Below are 23,910 nucleotides of genomic sequence, written 5' to 3'. Positions count from 1 at the left end.
TTGCCGCTTCGGTTGCCAGCCTGTCACTGGTTGCTCCGCGAAGAAATGAAGGCACTGAGGGCCTGGTGAGGTGACGTGCGTGGAGCGTGCCGCGAGCTAGAGCTCGGCCGCTCAGGTTTGTCGACGTGGCAGGGACGGACCCATGCACCAACGTTGTGCCTGTGTGAGTAGCCCCCGAGGGAGGTGATAGTCGAGCAGGCGACAGTCATGGACAGGTTAAGCATGAAAGACAGATTAGGCATGGAGAGCAAATTAGCTTGGGTAAATGCAGAAAGATACACGCCACTGGGTCAGGCCTGAGCGGCTTGGGGATGATGCAGCCCGAGGGGCGCCCCAGCAAGGTAAGCTAAAGACATAAGCAAAGGGATACATGCCACAGGGACGGACCCACATGGCCTGGGAATGATGCAGCCCGAGCGGCGCTCCGAGCTGAATGAACTTCGAAAATGTCACTTGGTCATACTGATGAAGAGATGTCGGAGCAGCTAAAGGCACGCGGCGAAGAGGAGGCTCCTCACGAGCCACCAGGGCCCTGAGCCTCGGGAGACTCTGGGGGCCTAGGCGGTTCCCTGAGGACCATCTCCATCTCTGCCAGGACGGCATGGTGCCTGGCCTCCTGAGCCGCCAGGACGCGCCACAGGTTGCGCTGGTAGACGAACGACACACTCGACAAGCCAAATGGCATGCGAACATAGCTGTGCAGCAGACCCTCGCATTGGCCCACGCAAGAAGGCCAGAAGAGCTCCTGAGAGGCGGCCCTGTTGAGCCCCGGGACATCGATGCAGACACGCAGCCCAGCATCCTCGCCTGGATGGGAAGCTATGCCTCGCGAGCGGCGGTCGCCGCGCATGGCCCTTGCGTCTTGTAGTTCCTGAGTGGTCTTGGTGATGAACTCCTGAGCGGTGGGCGCTCCTTGCCCTGTGTTCTCCTGAGGGAAACATGCCTTGAAGCACGCCTCCAAGTGGTGCCCGAGCGCCTCCCTCATGACGTGGGCAAGGTCTGAGGCCCTCAAGGAGAGAGCCCCCGAGCCCTGCCCGAGGAGGGTGCCGGGCGCGCCTTCCTATCCGATGGAGGGAGGCGCCCCTGGAGCGGGCGCTGATCCTGACGAGGCTCCAGCTGCGTTGCCACCCTCCCGAGGCCCGATACAACGCATTTGCTTCTTCTTCTTGGGGATGGCCTCCGGAGGGTCATCGCCCTGGCTGTCGGGGTCGTCGATCGCTGCAGCTTGAAAGGTGCGCTCGAGGGAGCACACCGCATCTCTTTCTTTGCATGGGACTGTGATGATCCCGCCGCTTCCTGGCATCTTGAGGACGTTGTAGCCGTGATGGGTTACTGCCATGAACTTGGCCAGGGATGGATACCCAAGGATGGCATTGTATGGCAGACGGATGTGCGCGACGTCGAAGTCGATGAGCTCGGTGCGGTAGTTCTTGCATTCTCCAAAGGTGACAGGGAGGCGGACCTGCCCTATCGGTGTGGTAGAGCCGTCGGTCACCCCTAAGAAGGGCTTGGTAGGCTGAAGCTGGTCATATGGTACTTGGAGGTTGTCGAACGTGTCGACGGACAGGACGTTGAGCCCTGCGCCACCGTCGATGAGGGTCTTGGTAACTTGCACGTTGCTGATGACTGGTGAACAAAACATTGGGAGAGCGCCAGCGGTGGCTGCGCACTTGAGCTGATCTGCCAAGTTGAAGGTTATGGCACACTGGGACCACCTGAGCGGGCGTGTGGCCTCAAACTTGGGGAGGACTGCATTCACTTCACGAGCAAACTATTTGAAGATACGCTGCGAGGCTGGGGCCTGGGCTCCGCCCAAGATGCAGGCGATAGCGCGCGGCTCCTGGAAGCCCCCAGCCCCCTCGTCCTGATGGTGGTCGTCGTTCCTTCTTGGCGGTGGCGGCAGCGGGGGAAGACCGGTGTTGCCCTGAGGACGATCCTCACGAGGCTAGTCCCTCCAGGCTCCCTCGCGAGGATGATCCTGCCAGCGGTCCTCGCGAGGCCTGTCGCGCCACTCCTGGCGTGGGCCACGGTCGTCCCAGCGTCTGCCACCACGTCCTCCTCCTCGGCCGTAGCCCCGGTCGCTGCGCTCGGGGCGTCGACTGAAGCGTCCTTCACGAATGGCTCTGAGCTCTTGACAGTCGCTGGTGTTGTGGGTGTTCAGGTTGTGGAAGGCGCAGAACGGTCGGCTGCTCTTCGATGACTCGGGTTGATCTCTGCCTTGCTTGGTGTCCGGCTCCGCTGCGAGCACGGCTGCCTCCTTGCGCTTCACGTCCTTGGCCTTGGCTTTCTTCTCCTCTGGGCCCGCAGCTGGCAGCTCGAGGAGGGAGAGGCACCCCTCGTCAGCTCTTGCGCACTTGGTCGCCAGGTTGAACAGCTCCTGAGAGGTGCACAACTCCTCGTGGATAGCGAGCTCCTCCTTCATCTTGATGTCACGGACGCCGTCAGAGAACGCGGAGATGATGGCCTCGTCCGTGACCTTGGGGATCTTGAGGCGAGTGTTGTTGAAGTGCTGGATGTACTTCTGGAGGGTCTCTCCTGGTTGTTGCTTGATGCGGCGCAGGTCACCCGCGGCCGGCGGACGGTCGTGAGTGCCCTGGAAGTTGGCGACGAAGTGGTCGCGCATCTCGTCCCAGGAGGAGATCGAGCCCTGAGGCAGGTTCAGGAGCCACGAACGGGCGCCGTCTTTGAGTGCCATGGGGAACCAGTTCGCCATGACTTTCTCGTCGCCGTTGGACGCCTCGATGCTCAGCTCGTAGAGCTGCAAGAACTCCACGGGGTCGAGGGTGCTGTCGTAGCGAGGAGGCAGATCTGGCTTGAACTTGCCTGGCCAGGCGACGCTACGCAGCTCGGGGGTGAAGGCGCGGCAGCCGGCCGTGGTCGCCGGGGCCCGTCTTGGAGGTGGAGCTTGATCTTGACGCCCACGTTCCGCCACGGCAAGTGGCGCGGGGGCCTGCCGCGGTAGACGATCCTAGCGCGGCGGGGCGAGGAGTGGCGGAGCGTTCTCTTGCGGCCGAGGAACTTCTTGGCTGCTCCCTTCTTCACGCCCGGGCGCCGGACGCGGCGGATCGTGTCGCGGAGCCGCGTACCTTGGCGCCAAGGCACCATCTTGGGGCAGAGGAGGTGGAGGCACTCCGTGAGCTGCGTCGCCTGCAGCTAGCGGAGGGCCTGGCGGAGAGAGGGACGGCACAGGGGAGCCCCCTGCGGCGCGGACAAGCTCGGTGATGCGGTCGAGCCAGTCCTCATAGAGGTCGTCGACTGAGCGGTAGCGCAGGAGTTCGTGCGCCATGAGGAGCGCGGCCTGTGCGTCCATGAGGGCACGACGAGCGTGAATGAGGAACCGGCCGGGGTCAGCGATGGAGTTGCGGTGCGACCGTCCTGCCGCACCGAGGGGTGCAGCGAGGACGCTTGCTGCTCATTCCCCGCCGGGCCAGTGGCGGTGTTGGCGGCGGGAGATGGAGAACGATGAGGCGGCCCACCGACGGGAGCCGTCCGGACGACGCGGGTGGCCAGGGCTGCCCGGCGCTCAGCACGAGCATGGCGAGCGTCCGCCATGGAGACGATCGAGTGACTGGACGCGAACGACGGAAGGGAAGTTCCAGCGCACCCCTACCTGGCGCGCCAAATGTCCGATCACGGGTTCCGGCAAAACCCTCAAGGTTCGAACACTGGGGTGCGTGCGGAGATTTTGTCGGATCTTGTGTTCCGGCAAAATCCTTAAGGTTCGAACTCTGGGGTGCGCGCGAAGTTCTGTACCTCCTACCGATCCACGCCCTAGCTTACTAAGATCTCGCGGACGAACTCGATGAACTCACAGCACAAGGGACACGAGATTTATACTGGTTCGGGCCACCGTTGTGGTGTAATACCCTACTCCAGTGTGTGGTGGTGGATTGCCTCTTGGGCTGATGAAGAACGGTACAAAGGGAAGAACGACCTCCTGAGGCTGAGGCGTTCTTGCGTTCGGTGTGTGTCTAAGGGTTGGCTCTCGATCAGATGAGATCAAACTCAAATGCCCCCTAACGTGGTGGCTAGTTCTACTTATATAGGCCCTGGTCCTCTCCCCAAATATTGAGCGGGAAGGGAGCCAACAACGGCGGCCAATTTAAAAGGGGACAGCTAGTACAAGATATCCTGACAAAAGTGGTCTTCGCCTGCAAAAGGCTCTTGTGATGACACCGTCTTGGGCTCCACGGTGACCTCCGTCCTGCTGGTCTGCTGGTCTTGGTCTCGTTGCACTGATATGGAAACCTTTGCCTGATGCCTCGGTACTCCGCGCCTGCGCTGGCCTCCTTAGCACCGAAGAGGAAACAAGGACGCTGCGCGCGCTGGCGCCCGCCTGGTGTCGATCGTCATTGCTCACGTCACGAGAGCCTCGCGAGGTTTGCCCCGCCTTGATATCTCTGCTCCTCGCGAGGCAGCCTAGTGAGGCCGCTCCTGAGGAGGTCTTGCATCGTCCGCCTTGCGAGGGTCTTGAATGCCTTGTCGATGAAGATGGGCCGTACAGGCCTGCTCGCATAGCCACGCCGTGGGCCGCAGCCAGGCAAGTCTGGGGACCCCCGTTCCCAGAACGCCGACAGTAGCCCCCGGGCCCAAGGTGCGCTTGGGCTTGGCTTTGAGGCGAAGCCAAAGGTCAAGTACGGAGTGTCGCGGGCCCCAAAAGCCTGCGGCCTTGGTCGACGCGTGGCGGTTGATTGGACGTGGGCGCCTCCGCTTCCCCACGCTGCCTCGACAACTGCCCGACTTGACAAGTCTCTGCGACATGCAAGGAAAACTATCATTACATGTGATCGTGGAAGGCGCCGGTTGGCCTTCTTTCGCTATAAATGGGGAGGGGGCAGAGCCCCCGTCGCCCATCTCTTCTTGTTTGATTGCTTCTTTCCTCCTTGCTCCTCTGCTTGTAACAATGGCGCCCATCCGAAGGTTTTCCGCAGACGAGAAAGGAAAGCCCCCCCCCCCCCCCCCCCCCGCGACGATCTGGGGCCGCTCCCGCCAAAGAAGAGGTCGGTTCACCGTCGCGACGAAGCAGCGATGCAGGTGGTGACGAGGCCTTGATGCGAGCGGCCTCCTCCAGGGTATCCGCTACCCTTGTACGCCTGAGCCGTGGGCTCAGGAGGGCGGAGCGACGAGCGGCGCCGCCCGCGCCGCGCCCGTGGTCGCCGCGCGATGGCGATGCGTGCCGTTGCTCCTAGAAGCCACGCCGCGGATTCCTCGCGCGAGCTTGTGCTATGGGCGCCGACGCCCCCAAGCTCTTGGATCCGCTTCCCGCGGTTCTTCTCCGACGTGGTGCCGCCGAGGGGGCCTCTTGAGCTCTGGCTGCAGCATGCCGACTGCAACACTCTGGCGACCGGAGCAGAGATCGAAGCGGTCCCCACTGGCAAGATCTTCATGACCCGCGGCTGGGGCGAGGTTGCGCGGGTTTGCCGTGCGGAAGGCGCCCTCGTGATCCACTTTGAGTACAATGGCGCCACCACGCTCTTCTTCAAGGTCTTCGACGCGGAGGGCCGCCGCCTAGAGTGTTGCCCTGGAGGGGAGCGCCAGGCTGACACGCTCTCCGCTCGTGGCTACTCCAGCAGGAGCAGCCCCTGGGAGTCTAGTGATTCTCCTGAGCTTTACGAGACTCCGGAGATGAGCGACGATAGCTACGTGCCCCCGAGCTCTCGCCGGGCTCGGAGCAGGGCCGCGGCGTCCAGCCACCGCCGCCGCTGATCTGGATGGGGTCGGTGCTGGCCTCCCGTGGCCCATTGTTGACGATGGCATCCGCCACGGGAGGGTGTAGATAGGATTCATCTTAGTTCTTGTTTTTGTTCCCTGCGAAGAATCATGAAGTACCCCGTGGGGGTGTGTAAAGGGTCTGTAATGTCTTTTGCGCATATCTTCCATGTTATGAAAATTTGCGAACGCATGCCTGTTAAGGCTCGGTCTTCCCTTTCCATCCTCGTGATAGCTTGTTGCTCTACGCTGACAGGTCCCGGTCCCCAGGCAGGCTGCAACCGTCGCTGGTATGCCAGGTCGCGTGTCGTGGTCAAGGCCAGGAGGTGAGCGGCCTGAGGTCCAGTAAGAGCCCCTGAGGCGCGTTGCTCAGGAGGTCCCCCTTAGCGCTCAAGCAGCTATGGTAAGGCAAGAAAGGGATGGGACGTGGCCGCAACAGGAATGCGGCGAGCGTAACGCCTAGGTTCCAACAACTTAGTTGTTCCGAGCTCATGACTTATCTTGGCAGTTCGGGGTCGATTCTCCGCGCTGCGCCAGACCTGTGCACAATCATCCGCAGCGTAGCTAGGTTAGGCCCGTACGGGTCCTCCCCCTTCCAATGCTTTCCTTCGTGCTCTACATCCTCAGGTCCCGGCCCTCGAGCGAGCTCAACCGCCGCTGGTATGCCAGGTCGCGATGCCGTCGACAAGGCCAGGGGGTGAGGGCTGGAGAGCCCGTAAGAGCTCCTGAGTCGCGATGCTCAGGAGCCCCCCTTTTAACATGCAAGCGAATTACTTGGAAGAGGTGGGGGCTCGTGGTGCCGCCTGGTGCTATCCTCATGATATTCCTGCGAGCCAGCACAAGGAGAAACACGGTTTTGCCGTTATGAATGCCAGTCTGCCACTGGTTGCTCTGTGAGCAGATGAAGGCACTGAGGGACTGATGAGGTGACGTGTGCGGGGTGTGCCGCGAGCCAGAGCTCAACCGCTCAGGTTTGTCGATGTGGCAGGGACGAACCCATGCACCAGCACCGTGCCAGTGGGAGGAGGCCCCATGGGAGGTGACGATCGACCAGGTGGTAATCGGGCAGGTGACAATCATAGGCAGATTAAGCATGGACAGCAAATCATCTTGGATAAATGCAGAAGATACATGCCACTGGGTCAGGCCCGAGCGGCTTGGGGATGATGCAGCCCGAGGGGCGCCCCCAACAGGGTAAACTAAAGACATAAGCAAAAGGGATACATGCCACAGGGACGGACCCACACGGCCTGGGAATAATGCGGCCCGAGGGGCGCTCCCAGCTAAACGAACTTGGAAAATGTCACATGGTTCTGTTGACGAAGGAGAGTTGGGGCAGCTGAAGGTACGCGGCGAAGGAATGGCTCCTCACGGGCCACTAGGGCCCTGAGCCTCGGGAGGCTCTGGGGGCTCAGGTGGTTCCCTGAGGACCGTCTCCATCTCTGCCAGGACGGCGTGGTGCCTGGCCTCCTGAGCCGCCAAGATACGCCGCAGGTTGCGCTGATAGGCTGATGACACGCTCGGCAAGCCGAAGGGCATGCGAACGTAGCTGTGTGGTGGACCCTCGCAACGGCCCACGCGCGAAGGCCAGAAAGGCTCCTGAGATGCGGCCTTGTTGAGCCCTGGAACGTCGATGCAGACGCGTAGTCTGGGATCCTCGCCTGGATGGGGAGCTGCGCCTCATGAGCGGCGGTCACCGCGCATGGCCCTTGCGTCTTGCAGTTCCTGAGTGGTCTTGGTGATGAACTCGTGAGCGGTAGGCGCTCCTTGCCCTGTGTTCTCCTGAGGGAAACATGCCACGAAGCACGCCTCCAAGTGGTGCCCAAGCGCCTCCCTCGTGATGTGGGCAAGGTCTGAGGCCTTCCAGAAGAAAGCCCCCGAGCCTTGCCCGAGGAGGGCGCTGGGCGCGCCATCCTATGCGATGGAGGGAGGCGCACCTGGAGCGGGCGCTGATCCTGACAAGGCTCCAGCCGCAACGCCACACTCCTGAGGTCCGGCACGGCGCAGCTGCTTCTTCTTGGGGATGGCCTCTGGAGGGCCCTCACTTTTGCTGCCGGGGCATCGATTGCTGCAGCTTGGAAGGCGCGCTCGAGGGAGCACACCGCATCTCTCTCTTCACATGGGACCGTGATGATTTCGCCGCTTCCCGGCATCTTGAGGACGTTGTAGCCGTGGTGTGTGACTGCCATGAACTTGGCCAGGGCTGGATACCCAAGGATGGCGTTGTATGGTAGGCGGATGTGTGCGACGTCGAAGTCGATGAGCTCGGTGCGGTAGTTCTTGCGTTCCCCGAAGGTGACAGGGAGGCAGACCTGCCCTATCGGTGTGGTGGAGCCGTCGGTCACTCCTGAGAAAGGCTTGGTAGGCTGAAGCTGCTCATATGGCACTTGGAGGTTGTCGAACGTGTCGACGGATAGGACGTTGAGCCCTGCGCCGCCGTCGATGAGGGTCTTGGTAACTTGTACGTTGCTGATGATTGGTGAGCAAAGCATCGGGAGGGCGCCTGCGGTGGCTGCGCACTTGATCTGGTCTGCCGAGTTGAAGGTGATGGCGCACTGGGACCACCTGAGCGAGCGCGTGGCCTCGAGCTTGGCGAGGACTGCATTCACTTCACGAGCAAACTGTTTGAAGATGCTGTGAGGCTAGGGCCTGAGCGCCGCCCAAGATGCAGGTGATTGCACGCGGCTCCTGGAAGCCCCGGGCCCCCTGTCTTGATGGTGGTCGTCATTCCTTCTTGGTGGTGGCGGCAGCGGGGGAGGACTGGCGTTGCCCTGAGGACGATCCTCACGAGGCTGGTCCCTCCAGGCGCCCTCGTGAGGATGATCCTGCCAGCGGTCCTCACGAGGCCTGTCGCGCCACTCCTAGCACGGGCCACGGTCGTCCCAGCATCCGCCTCCACGTCCTCCTCCTCGGCCGTAGCCCCGGTCGCTGCGCTCGGGGCGTCGACCGAAGCATCCTTCACGAATGACTTTGAGCTCTTGACAGTTACTGGTGTTGTGGGTGTTCAGGTTGTGGAAGGCGAAGAACGGTCGGCTGCTCTTGGATGACTCGGGCTGGTCCCTGCCTCACTTGGTGTCCGGCTCCGCTGCGAGCACGGCTGCTTCCTTGCGCTTCACGTCCTTGGCCTTAGCCTTCTTCTCCTCTGCGCCCACAGCTGGTAGCTCGAGGAGGGAGAGGCGCCCCTCCTCAGCTCTTGCGCACTTGGTCGCCAGGTTGAACAGCTCTTGAGATGTGCACAGCTCCTCATGGATAGCGAGATCCTCCTTCATCTTGATGTCGCGGACGCCATCAGAAAACATGGAGATGATGGCCTCGTCTGTGACCTTGGGGATCTTGAGGCGAGTGTTGTTGAAGCGCTGGATGTACTTCTGGAGGGTCTCTCCTGGTTGTTGCTTGATGCGGCGCAGGTCACCCGCGGCCGGCCGGCGGTCGCGAGTGCCCTGGAAGTTGGCGACGAAGCGGTTGCGCATCTCGTCCTAGGAGGAGATCGAGCCCTGAGGCAGGTTCAGGAGCCAGGAGCAGGCACCATCCTTGAGAGCCATAGGAAACCAGTTTGCCATGACTTTCTCATTGCCGTTGGCCGCTTCGATGCTCCGCTCGTAGAGCTGCAGGAACTCCGCGGGGTCGAGGGTGCCGTCGTAGCAAGGAGGCAGATCTGGCTTGCACTTTCCTGGCCAGGCGACACTACGCAGCTCGGGGGTGAAGGCGCGGCAGCCGGCCGTGGTCGCCGGGGCCCGTCTCGGAGGTGGAGCTTGGTCTTGATGAGGCCTGCGTGCCGCCACCGCGGGTAGCGCGCGGTCTTGGCGAGGTGGCGCGGGGAGCGCAGGTGCAGCTTCTCGCGGCCGAGGAATTTCTTGGCAGCTTCTCTCTTCGCGCGCGGGCACCGGGCGCGGTGGATCGCGCCGTGGGGCAATGCGCCTTGGCGCCGAGGCACCGTCTTGGGGTAGAGCTGGTGGAGATGCTCCATGAGCCACGTCGCCCGTGGCTGGCGGAGGGCGAGGCAGAGAGAGGGACGGCGCCGGGGAGCCCCCTGCGGCGCGGACGAGCTCGGCGACGCGGTCGAGCCAGTCCTCGTAGAGGTCGTCGACCAGGCGGTAGCGCAGGAGCTCATTCGCCATGAGGAGCGCGGCCTGCGCGTCCATGGGAGCACGACATGCGTGGGACGAGGAACCGGCCGGGGTCAGCGATGGAGTGGCGGTGCGGCCGTCCTGCCGCACCGATGGGTGCAGCGAGGACGCTTGCTGCTCGTTCCCCGCCGGGCCGGCGGCAGCGTTGGCGGCAGGTGACGGGGAACAACGAGGTGGCTCGCCGACGGGAGCCGTCTGAGCAACACGGGCGGTCAGGGCAGCCCGGCGCTCAGCTCGAGCGCGACGAGCATCCGCCATGGAGACGACGGAGCGCCGATCGACGGAAGGGAAGCTACGGTGCACCCCTACCTGACGCGCCAAATGTCGGATCTTGGGTTCTGGCAAAACCCTTAAGGTTCGAACTCTGGGGTGCGCGCGAAGTTCTTTCCCTCCTACCGATCCATGCCCTAGCTCACTAAGATCTCGCGGACGAACTCGACGAACTCACAGCACAAGGGACACGAGATTTATACTGGTTCGGGCCACCGTTGTGGTGTAATACGCTACTCCAGTGTGTGGTGGTGGATTGCCGCTTGGGCTGATGAAGAACGGTACAAAGGGAAGAATGACCTTCTGAGGTTGAGGCGTTCTTGCATTCGGTGTGTGGCTAAGGGTTGGCTCTCGATCAGATGAGATCAAGCTTAGATGCCCCCTACCGTGGTGGCTAGTTCTACTTATATAGGCCCTGGTCCTCTCCCCAAATATTGAGCGGGAAGGGAGCCAACAACGGCGGCCAATTTGAAAGGGGACAGCTAGTACAAGCTATCCTGACAAAAGCGGTCTTCGCCTGCAAAAGGCTCTGGTGATGACGCCGTCTTGGGCTCCACGGTGACCTCCGTCCTACTGGCCTGCTGGCCTTGGTCTTGTTGCACTGATATGGAAACCTTTGCCTGATGCCTCGGTACTCCGCGCCTGCGCTGGCCTCCTTAGCACCAAAGAGGAAACAAGGACGCTACGCGCGCTGGCGCCCGCGTGGTGTCGATCGTCATTGCTCACGTCACGAGAGCCTCGCGAGATTTGCCCCGCCTTGATATCTCCGCTCCTCGCGAGGCAGCCTAGTGAGGCCGCTCCTGAGGAGGTCTTGCGTCGTCCGCCTCATGAGGCTTGGCCCCTCGCGAGGGACTTGAATGCCTTGTCGATGAAGATGGGTCGTACAGGCCTGCTCGCATAGCCACACCATGGGCCGTAGGCAGGCAAGTCTGGGGACCCCCGTTCCCAGAACGCCGACAAATTTCCTCCCTACCGATCTACGCCGTAGCTCGCTAAGATCTCGTGGACGAACTCGACGAACTCCCAACACAAAGACACAAGATTTATACTGGTTCGGGCCACCATTGTGGTGTAATACCCTACTCCAGTGTGGTGGTGGTGGATTGCCTCCTGGGCTGATGATGAACAGTACAAGGGGAAGAACAGCCTCCTGAGGTTGAGGTGTTCTTGTGCTCTACCAACTAGTGGGTGCAAGGATGGAGTGGATCCAGTCCAAGATGATCTCCCCTACTGTGGTGGCTGGTTCTACTTATATAGGCCCTGGTCCTCTCCCCAAATATTGAGCGGGAAGGGAGCCAACAACGGCCAATTTGAAAGGGGACAGCTAGTACAGCTTATCCTAACAAAAGCGGTCTTCGCCTGCAAAAGGCTCTGGTGGTGACGCCGTCTTGGGCTCCATGGTGACCTCCGTCCTGTCGTCCGGCTGGTCTCGGTATCGTTGCACTGATATGGAAACCTTTGCCTGATGCCTCGGTACTCCGCGCCTGCGCTGGCCTCCTTAGCACCAAAGAGGAAACAAGGACGCTGCGCGCGCTGGCGCCCGCCTGGCGCCCGGCTGATCTTGATCGTCATGGCTCACGTCACGAGAGCCTCGCGAGGTTTGCCCTGCCGTGATATCTCCGCTCCTCACGAGGCAGCCTGGAGAGGCCGCTCCTGAGGAGGTCTTGCGTCGTCCGCCTTGCGAGGCTTGGCCCCTCGCGGGGGTCTTGGATGCTTTATTGATGAAGATGGGTCGTACAGGCCCGCTAGCACAGCCACGCCGTGGGCCGCAGGCAGGCAAGTCTGGGGACCCCCGTTCCCAGAACGCCGACAAAGATCCTACCACCGCGCCACCTCAGCTGCCTGCCTACCTACATGGCGCCGCATGCACCGCTGGCCTGGGCGCGTGTTGAAGCCAGGCAAGGCGGCAACGGACGGGACGGGCCTCGTTCCCGTCCCCAATAAAGCTAAGGGACACCTAAGCTGCGCATTAAATGCGTCTTCTCCTGTAACACGAGTGATAAGCTCGCAACACTGTAGGCCTTTCCACCTCCTGTGTGCCACTGGGGTAGCCCCTTCCGACTATAGAAGGAGGCCCTTGGCATACTGGAGGGGGATTCGGCTCTTTGGAACTACACAGCCGCCATAGCTAGTTCGAGAGCTCAAGAACACTCAATACACCCACCAAAGCAGGACTAGGGTTTTACGCATCCTCGCGGCCCGAACCTGGGTAAACGATCCATGTGTTGACTGTTAATCCTACTCTTCTCACAACCCCGCGCCCCGGCAACCGTAGTAGGGATTCTTGTGATCCCATAGGTGTCGTTTCCCACCGACATCTTTGGCGCGCCAGGTAGGGGCGCAACTGTGAGAATCTGGTCTAGTAGCTAGCCTAGCAGTTCTTCATCGCCATGGCTCCCAAGAAGAAGACGGCCAGGAGAAAACTACGCCGCCTGCAAGCGCGAAGGACGCCGGCGCGGTGACAGAAAAGCTAAGTCATTCAGAGCCTGAGGCTATTTCCTTTTATACATAAGGTTATCGTCCTCGGAGATTCCGCCTATGTATGGAAAACCTGCACGCAAAGGGGCCCTCCCGCAATTGGCAACGCCCTTGTTCTGTTTCGAGTCTGCTCAACAGCTCAAGCGGCCGCGTCGAGAGTGGCAGGGTAGCCTTCCACAGCCTGGCAACGCTCTCGATTCTGACTCGAGTCAAGCTCGACAGTTCGAGCGGCCGCGTCGGGGGTGGTAAGGTGGTTTGCCCGGCAGCAAGCACACCCGGCAGGCCAATGGGAATCCGTCCTCAAGACGCCACCCTGGGTTTACGTGCCGGCAAGCCTACCCAGTTGACGTAGGGTGGACATACAAAGGAAAATCGAACGAGAAAATAACATGCATAATATCAAAAGGGCTACAGAGTTATATTACATCAAATTGTTGTTGCGGTTCTAACTAAAGATAGAAATTGTCTTGGTCATGAACCTGCAGCGGCGATAAGAAACAGGGTGCCTAATCCCGGCGCTGGCCCTCCACCCTTTGAATTCCGCCGATGAGGCTGATGAAGGGCTCGATACGCTCCTTGAGCGGTGCAAGGTCAGTACGCTCCGGCAAGCTCTCCAGCGCTGCGTCGAAGTCAAGGGTGGGGTTCCAGTACGCCACCTTGGTGAGGACCTTGGTCATGGCACCCCGGCAGAGCCTTCGGTTCTCGTCGGCCAGTGAAGCCGCCCTGTCGGAGTGGAACTGCTCCAGGGCCCCGAGAACACCCTCGAAGAATAGGGTCAGCTTGGCGTTGGTGGTCCCACTGCGCTCTGGGGCGTACCTCACATTTGGCATCCCCATGGTAGCCAGCTGTGTGGTGATCCTGCCGGCGACGTCCTCGAGGCGGCCGATCCAACAATTCTCGACCTCCACGAAATCCTTATGGCTGGCGGCTTCATTCCTCTGCTGCAGCTTCTCGGCCTCCAAATCCTTGGCCAGGGTCTCCTCCCGAGCCTTGGCCTCTGAGAGCATCTCCTCGAGGCCCTCCAGCTTCAGTTTGAGGTCTTTGATGGAGTTGTTGGCCTCGGAGAGCTCCCCGGCCCTGCTGATGGCCGCGCCCTAAGCCTCCGTCAGGGCGCCGTTGAGCGTGTCCTTCTCCTGGGACAGCTTCAGGGCCTGCTCCTTCAGCCCGTCCCGCGCCACCTCCAGCTCCTTCACCTTGCCGGTGTGAACCAGAGCCTGGGCATCGAGCGTCTCCTTGTGCCTCTGCTCCAGCCCTTGGGTCCACTGCGCGGCAAGCTTCTCCACCTCCTCGTCCTTGGCACGGAGTTTGGCGTTGAGGTCCGCCTCGCGATTGGCGAGGTCCTCCTCCTGGGAGTTCAGCGCGGCCTGATGCTGGGTCCGAGCGGCCTCGGCTGGAGCGGCTAGGCCCTCCGCCATCTCCTGGGCCTTCTCGATGTCGGCCAGCTTCATGGTGAGCTCCACGTCGCGCTTGGCGGTGACAAAGAGCTCATCGTAAATGGTTACGGTGACGCAAGCTTTGACACTGATCCGGACGATTCTAAATCGCAAACCGGATACGTGTTTACATTGAACAGTGGAGGTGTCAGTTGGTGAAGTTCTAAGCAAAGTGTCATGGCAGGATCTACGTATGAAGCGGAGTACATAGCTGCTTCGGAAGCAGCAAATGAAGGAGTCTGGATGAAGGAGTTCATATCCGATCTAGGTGTCATACCTAGTGCATCAGGACCAATGAAAATCTTTTGTGACAATACTGGTGCAATTGCCTTAGCAAAGGAATCCAGATTTCACAAGAGAACCAAGCGCATCAAAAGATGCTTCAATTCCATCCGGGATTTAGTCCAGGTGGGAGACATAGAAATTTGCAAGATACATACGGATCTGAATGTTGCAGACCCGTTGACTAAGCCTCTTCCATGAGCAAAACATGATCAGCACCAAGACTCCATGGGTGTAAGAATCATTACTGTGTAATCTAGATTATTGACTCTAGTGCAAGTGGGAGACTGAAGGAAATATGCCCTAGAGGCAATAATAAAGTTATTATTTATTTCCTTATATCATGATAAATGTTTATTATTCATGCTAGAATTGTATTAACCGGAAACATAATACATGTGTGAATACATAGACAAACAGAGTGTCACTAGTATGCCTCTACTTGACTAGCTCGTTGATCAAAGATGGTTATGTTTCCTAGCCATAGACATGAGTTGTCATTTGATTAACGGGATCACATCATTAGGAGAATGATGTGATTGACTTGACCCATTCCGTTAGCTTAGCACTCGATCGTTTAGTATGTTGCTATTGCTTTCTTCATGACTTATACATGTTCCTATGACTATGAGATTATGCAACTCCCGTTTACCGGAGGAACACTTTGTGTGCTACCAAACGTCACAACGTAACTGGGTGATTATAAAGGTGCTCTACAGGTGTCTCCAAAGGTACTTGTTGGGTTGGCGTATTTCGAGATTAGGATTTGTCACTCCGATTGTCGGAGAGGTATCTCTGGGCCCACTCAGTAATACACATCACTATAAGCCTTGCAAGCATTGTGACTAATGAGTTAGTTGCGGGATGATGTATTACGGAACGAGTAAAGAGACTTGCCGGTAACGAGATTGAACTAGGTATCGAGATACCGACGATCGAATCTCGGGCAAGTAACATACCGATGACAAAGGGAACAACGTATGTTGTTATGCGGTCTGACCGATAAAGATCTTCGTAGAATATGTAGGAACCAATATGAGCATCCAGGTTCCGCTATTGGTTATTGACCGGAGAGGTGTCTCGGTCATGTCTACATAGTTCTCGAACCCGTAGGGTCCGCACGCTTAACGTTACGATGACAGTTATATTATGAGTTTATATGTTTTGATGTACCGAAGGTTGTTCGGAGTCCCGGATGTGATCACGGACATGACGAGGAGTCTCTAAATGGTCGAGACATAAAGATTGATATATTGGAAGCCTATGTTTGGACATCGGAAGTGTTCCGGGTGAAATCGGGATTTTTCCGGAGTACCGGGAGGTTATCGGAACCCCCCGGTAACTTAATGGGCCTTAGTGGGCCTAGGTGGAAGAGAGGAGAGGAGGCCAGGGCAGGGCCGCGCGCCCCTCCCCCCCAGTCCGAATAGGACAAGGAGAGGGGGGCGGCGCCCCCCTTCCTTCCTCCCCTCCACCTTTTCCCCCTTCCTCTCCTAGTCCAACATGGAAAAGGGGGGAGTCCTACTCCCGGTAGGAGTAGGACTCCTCCTGGCGCGCCTCTCCTCCCTTGGCCGATGGCCTCCCCCTTGCTCCTTTATATACAGGGGCAGGGGGCACCTCTCTACACACAATTGATCAACGATCTTTTAGCCGTGTGCGGTGCCCCCTCCACCATATTACACCTCGATAATATCGTAGCGGTGCTTAGGCGAAGCCCTGCGTCGGTAGAACATCATCATCGTCACCACGCCGTCGTGCTGATGAAACTCTCCCTCAACACTCGGCTGGATTGGAGTTCGAGGGACGTCATCGAGCTGAACGTGTGCTGAACTCAGAGGTGCCGTGCGTTCAGTACTTGATCGGTCGGATCGTGAAGACGTACGACTACATCAACCGCGTTGTGTTAACGCTTCCGCTTTCGGTCTACGAGGGTACGTGGACAACACTCTCCCCTCTCGTTGCTATGCATCACCATGATCTTGCGTGTGCGTAGGAATTTTTTTGAAATTACTACGTTCCCCAACAGTGGCATCCGAGCCTGGTTTTATGCGTTGATGTTATGCACGAGTAGAACACAAGTGAGTTGTGGGCGATATAAGTCATACTGCTTACCAGCATGTCATACTTTGGTTCGGCGGTATTGTGAGATGAAGCGGCCCGGACCGACATTACGCGTACGCTTACGCGAGACTGGTTTCACCGTTGCGAGCACTCGTTGCTTAAAGGTGACTGGCGGGTGTCTGTCTCTCTCACTTTAGTTGAACCGAGTGTGGCTACGCCCGGTCCTTGCGAAGGTTAAAACAGCACCAACTTGACAAACTATCGTTGTGGTTTTGATGCGTAGGTAAGAACGGTTCTTGCTAAGCCCGTAGCAGCCACGTAAAACTTGCAACAACAAAGTAGAGGACGTCTAACTTGTTTTTGCAGGGCATGTTGTGATGTGATATGGTCAAGACATGATGCTATATTTTATTGTATGAGATGATCATGTTTTGTAACCGAGTTATCGGCAACTGGCAGGAGCCATATGGTTGTCGCTTTATTGTATGCAATGCAATCGCCATGTAATTGTTTTACTTTATCACTAAGCGGTAGCGATAGTCGTAAAAGCAATAGTTGGCGAGACGACAACGATGCTACGATGGAGATCAAGGTGTCGCGCCGGTGACGATGGTGATCATGACGGTGCTTCGGAGATGGAGATCACAAGCACAAGATGATGATGGCCATATCATATCACTTATATTGATTGCATGTGATGTTTATCTTTTATGCATCTTATCTTGCTTTGATTGACGGTAGCATTATAAGATGATCTCTCACTAAAATTTCAAGATAAAAGTGTTCTCCCTGAGTATGCACCGTTGCGAAAGTTCTTCGTGCTGAGACACCACGTGATGATCGGGTGTGATAGGCTCTACGTTCAAATACAACGGGTGCAAAACAGTTGCACACGCGGAATACTCAGGTTAAACTTGACGAGCCTAGCATATGCAGATATGGCCTCGGAACACGGAGACCGAAAGGTCGAGCGTGAATCATATAGTAGATATGATCAACATAGTGATGTTCACCATTGAAACTACTCCATCTCACGTGATGATCGGACATGGTTTAGTTGATTTGGATCACGTAATCACTTAGATGATTAGAGAGATGTCTATCTAAGTGGGAGTTCTTAAGTAATATGATTAATAGAACTTAAATTTATCATGAACTTAGTACCTGATAGTATCTTGCTTGTCTATGTTAATTGTAGATAGATGGCCCGTGCTGTTGTTCCGTTGAATTTTAATGCGTTCCTTGAGAAAGCAAAGTTGAAAGATGATGGTAGCAATTACACGGACTGGGTCCGTAACTTGAGGATTATCCTCATTGCTGCACAGAAGAATTACGTCCTGGAAGCACCGCTGGGTGCCAGGCCTGCTGCAAGAGCAACACCAGAAGTTATGAACGTCTGGCAGAGCAAAGCTGATGACTACTCGATAGTTCAGTGTGCCATGCTTTACGGCTTAGAACCGGGTCTTCAACGACGTTTTGAACGTCATGGAGCATATGAGATGTTCCAGGAGTTGAAGTTAATATTTCAAGCAAATGCCCGGATTGAGAGATATGAAGTCTCCAATAAGTTCTACAGCTGCAAGATGGAAGAGAATAGTTCTGTCAGTGAGCATATACTCAAAATGTCTGGGTATAATAATCACTTGATTCAACTGGGAGTTAATCTTCCGGATGATAGCGTCATTGACAGAATTCTTCAATCACTGCCACCAAGCTACAAGAGCTTCGTGATGAACTATAACATGCAAGGGATGAATAAGACAATTCCCGAGCTCTTCGCAATGCTAAAGGCAGCGGAGGTAGAAATCAAAAAGGAGCATCAAGTGTTGATGGTCAATAAGACCACTAGTTTCAAGAAAAAGGGCAAAGGGAAGAAGAAGGGGAACTTCAAGAAGAACAGCAAGCAAGTTGCTGTTCAGGAGAAGAAACCCAAGTCTGGACCTAAGCCTGAAACTGAGTGCTTCTACTGCAAGCAGACTGGTCACTGGAAGCGGAACTGCCCCAAGTATTTGGCGGATAAGAAGGATGGCAAGGTTAACAAAGGTATATGTGATATACATGTTATTGATGTGTACCTTACTAATGCTCGCAGTAGCACCTGGGTATTTGATACTGGTTCTGTTGCTAATATTTGCAACTCGAAACAGGGGCTACGGATTAAGCGAAGATTGGCTAAGGACGAGGTGACGATGCGCGTGGGAAATGGTTCCAAAGTCGATGTGATCGCGGTCGGCACGCTACCTCTACATCTACCTTCGGGATTAGTATTAGACCTAAATAATTGTTATTTGGTGCCAGCGTTGAGCATGAACATTATATCTGGATCTTGTTTGATGCGAGACGGTTATTCATTTAAATCAGAGAATAATGGTTGTTCTATTTATATGAGTAATATCTTTTATGGTCATGCACCCTTGAAGAGTGGTCTATTTTTAATGAATCTCGATAGTAGTGACACACATATTCATAATGTCGAAGCCAAAAGATGCAGAGTTGATAATGATAGTGCAACTTATTTGTGGCACTGCCGTTTAGGTCATATCGGTGTAAAGCGCATGAAGAAACTCCATAATGATGGACTTTTGGAATCACTTGATTATGAATCACTTGGTACTTGCGAACCGTGTCTCATGGGCAAGATGACTAAAACACCGTTCTCCGGAACTATGGAGAGAGCAACTGATTTGTTGGAAATCATACATACAGATGTATGTGGTCCGATGAATATTGAGGCTCGTGGCGGATATCGTTATTTTCTCACCTTCACAGATGATTTGAGCAGATATGGGTATATCTACTTAATGAAACATAAGTCTGAAACATTTGAAAAGTTCAAAGAATTTCAGAGCGAAGTTGAAAATCATCGTAACAAGAAAATAAAGTTTCTACGATCAGATCGTGGAGGAGAATATTTGAGTTACGAGTTTGGCCTACATTTGAAACAATGCGGAATAGTTTCGCAACTCACGCCACCCGGAACACCACAACGTAATGGTGTGTCCGAACGTCGTAATCGTACTTTACTAGATATGGTGCGATCTATGATGTCTCTTACTGATTTACCGCTATCGTTTTGGGGTTATGCTTTAGAGACGGCTGCATTCACTCTAAATAGGGCACCATCAAAATCCGTTGAAACGACACCTTATGAACTATGGTTTGGCAAGAAACCAAAGTTGTCGTATCTTAAAGTTTGGGGTTGCGATGCTTATGTGAAGAAACTTCAACCTGATAAGCTCGAACCTAAATCGGAGAAATGTGTCTTCATAGGATACCCAAAGGAGACTGTTGGGTACACCTTCTATCACAGATCCGAAGGCAAGACATTCGTTGCTAAGAATGGATCCTTTCTAGAGAAGGAGTTTCTCTCGAAAGAAGTGAGTGGGAGGAAAGTAGAACTTGATGAGGTAACTGTACCTGCTCCCTTATTGGAAAGTAGATCATCACAGAAATCAGTTTCTGCGACACCTACACCAATTAGTGAGGAAGTTAATGATAATGATCATGAAACTTCAGATCAAGTTATTACTGAACCTCGTAGGTCAACCAGATTAAGATCCGCACCAGAGTGGTACGGTAATCCTGTTCTGGAGGTTATGTTACTAGACCATGACGAACCTACGAACTATGAAGAAGCGATGGTGAGCCCAGATTCCGCAAAATGGCTTGAGGCCATGAAATCCGAGATGGGATCCATGTATGAGAACAAAGTATGGACTTTGGTTGACTTGCCCGATGATCGGCAAGCCATTGAAAATAAATGGATCTTCAAGAAGAAGACTGACGCTGACGGTAATGTTACTGTCTATAAAGCTCGACTTGTTGCGAAAGGTTTTCGACAAGTTCAAGGGATTGACTACGATGAGACCTTCTCACCCGTAGCGATGCTTAAGTCTGTCCGAATCATGTTAGCAATTGCCGCATTTTATGATTATGAAATTTGGCAAATGGATGTCAAAACTGCATTCCTGAATGGATTTCTGGAAGAAGAGTTGTATATGATGCAACCGGAAGGTTTTGTCGATCCAAAGGGAGCTAACAAAGTGTGCAAGCTCCAGCGATCCATTTATGGACTGGTGCAAGCCTCTCGGAGTTGGAATAAACGCTTTGATAGTGTGATCAAAGCATTTGGTTTTATACAGACTTTTGGAGAAGCCTGTATTTACAAGAAAGTGAGTGGGAGCTCAGTAGCATTTCTGATATTATATGTGGATGACATATTGCTAATTGGAAATGATATAGAATTTCTGGATAGCATAAAGGGATACTTGAATAAGAGTTTTTCAATGAAAGACCTCGGTGAAGCTGCATATATATTGGGCATCAAGATCTATAGAGATAGATCAAGACGCTTAATTGGACTTTCACAAAGCACATACCTTGACAAAGTTTTGAAGAAGTTCAAAATGGATCAAGCAAAGAAAGGGTTCTTGCCTGTACTACAAGGTGTGAGATTGAGTAAGACTCAATGCCCGACCACTGCAGAAGATAGAGAGAAGATGAAAGATGTTCCCTATGCTTCAGCCATAGGCTCTATCATGTATGCAATGCTGTGTACCAGACCTGATGTGTGCCTTGCTATAAGTTTAGCAGGGAGGTACCAAAGTAATCCAGGAGTGGATCACTGGACAGCGGTCAAGAACATCCTGAAATACCTGAAAAGGACTAAGGATATGTTTCTCGTTTATGGAGGTGACAAAGAGCTCATCGTAAATGGTTACGTTGATGCAAGCTTTGACACTGATCCGGACGATTCTAAATCGCAAACCGGATACGTGTTTACATTGAACGGTGGAGCTGTCAGTTGGTGCAGTTCTAAGCAAAGTGTCGTGGCGGGATCTACGTGTGAAGCGGAGTACATAGCTGCTTCGGAAGCAGCAAATGAAGGAGTCTGGATGAAGGAGTTCATATCCGATCTAGGTGTCATACCTAGTGCATCGGGACCAATGAAAATCTTTTGTGACAATACTGGTGCAATTGCCTTAGCAAAGGAATCCAGATTTCACAAGAGAACCAAGCACATCAAAAGACGCTTCAATTCCATCCGGGATTTAGTCCAGGTGGGAGACATAGAAATTTGCAAGATACATACGGATCTGAATGTTGCAGACCCGTTGACTAAGCCTCTTCCACGAGCAAAACATGATCAGCACCAAGACTCCATGGGTGTAAGAATCATTACTGTGTAATCTAGATTATTGACTCTAGTGCAAGTGGGAGACTGAAGGAAATATGCCCTAGAGGCAATAATAAAGTTATTATTTATTTCCTTATATCATGATAAATGTTTATTATTCATGCTAGAATTGTATTAACCGGAAACATAATACATGTGTGAATACATAGACAAACAGAGTGTCACTAGTATGCCTCTACTTGACTAGCTCGTTGATCAAAGATGGTTATGTTTCCTAGCCATAGACATGAGTTGTCATTTGATTAACGGGATCACATCATTAGGAGAATGATGTGATTGACTTGACCCATTCCGTTAGCTTAGCACTCGATCGTTTAGTATGTTGCTATTGCTTTCTTCATGACTTATACATGTTCCTATGACTATGAGATTATGCAACTCCCGTTTACCGGAGGAACACTTTGTGTGCTACCAAACGTCACAACGTAACTGGGTGATTATAAAGGTGCTCTACAGGTGTCTCCAAAGGTACTTGTTGGGTTGGCGTATTTCGAGATTAGGATTTGTCACTCCGATTGTCGGAGAGGTATCTCTGGGCCCACTCAGTAATACACATCACTATAAGCCTTGCAAGCATTGTGACTAATGAGTTAGTTGCGGGATGATGTATTACGGAACGAGTAAAGAGACTTGCCGGTAACGAGATTGAACTAGGTATCGAGATACCGACGATCGAATCTCGGGCAAGTAACATACCGATGACAAAGGGAACAACGTATGTTGTTATGCGGTCTGACCGATAAAGATCTTCGTAGAATATGTAGGAACCAATATGAGCATCCAGGTTCCGCTATTGGTTATTGACCGGAGAGGTGTCTCGGTCATGTCTACATAGTTCTCGAACCCGTAGGGTCCGCACGCTTAACGTTACGATGACAGTTATATTATGAGTTTATATGTTTTGATGTACCGAAGGTTGTTCGGAGTCCCGGATGTGATCACGGACATGACGAGGAGTCTCGAAATGGTCGAGACATAAAGATTGATATATTGGAAGCCTATGTTTGGACATCGGAAGTGTTCCGGGTGAAATCGGGATTTTTCCGGAGTACCGGGAGGTTACCGGAACCCCCCGGTAACTTAATGGGCCTTAGTGGGCCTAGGTGGAAGAGAGGAGAGGAGGCCAGGGCAGGGCCGCGCGCCCCTCCCCCCCAGTCCGAATAGGACAAGGAGAGGGGGGCGGCGCCCCCCCTTCCTTCCTCCCCTCCACCTTTTCCCCCTTCCTCTCCTAGTCCAACATGGAAAAGGGGGGAGTCCTACTCCCGGTAGGAGTAGGACTCCTCCTGGCGCGCCTCTCCTCCTTGGCCGGCGGCCTCCCCCTTGCTCCTTTATATACGGGGGCAGGGGGGCACCTCTAGACACACAATTGATCAACGATCTTTTAGCCGTGTGCGGTGCCCCCCTCCACCATATTACACCTCGATAATATCGTAGCGGTGCTTAGGCGAAGCCCTGCGTCGGTAGAACATCATCATCGTCACCACACCGTCGTGCTGACAAAACTTTCCCTCAACACTCGGCTGGATCGGAGTTCGAGGGACGTCATCGAGCTGAACGTGTGCTGAACTCGGAGGTGCCGTGCGTTCGGTACTTGATCGGTCGGATCGTGAAGACGTACGACTACATCAACCGCGTTGTGTTAACGCTTCCGCTTTCGGTCTACGAGGGTACGTGGACAACACTCTCCCCTCTCGTTGCTATGCATCACCATGATCATGCGTGTGCATAGGAATTGTTTTGAAATTACTACGTTCCGGACGCCCCTGGGAGGGGGACGAAGAGGTCGTCGGTCACCCTCAGATACCTGCCGGAGCCGGAGGCAGCAGAGGAGGAGGGCTGGTCATCGACCACCTCCTCCTCGGTGGTGGCCTTGCCGGCCTCTCCAGCAGACGCCTTGTCGGGCTCCCCAGCAGGCCCCTTGGCGGCGTCTTCGGCAGCACCCTTGGCGGACTCCTCAGCAGCGACCTTCTCGGCCTCTGCCGCGGCGTCCTTGGCGGCATCCTCGATGATGGCGTCTATGTCCTCCTGGTCCACCGATGGACGATCTGGACACCAGGAAGGGAATGAGACAAAGCCAAGACCAAGAATCAGCAATAAAAGAAAAAGAACAGGGACGAGAGGCGAGCGGCTAACCAGTGCCGGGCTAGGGAGCAGAGGTCCCCTCCCTGCCAACATTTGGCGCCGAGGCAAAGCCACCGGCGCCCGAGTTCCCCTCCCCCTGCTCCGTGTGCATGGGCTCAGTGCTTGGTGCCCTTGTTGGGGACGCCCCTCGGGGCGGCGTGGTCGATGGGGGCGGCGTGTTAGGGGTAGCCCTCTGTGGCTCCTCCTGCTGCTGCCCTCCTCCTGCGACTACGGC

The sequence above is a fragment of the Triticum aestivum genome, chromosome 7D (genome assembly GCF_018294505.1).
Source record: "Triticum aestivum cultivar Chinese Spring chromosome 7D, IWGSC CS RefSeq v2.1, whole genome shotgun sequence".
NCBI classification, from domain to species: domain Eukaryota; kingdom Viridiplantae; phylum Streptophyta; class Magnoliopsida; order Poales; family Poaceae; genus Triticum; species Triticum aestivum.
Note: the sequence above shows the minus strand (reverse complement) of the source record.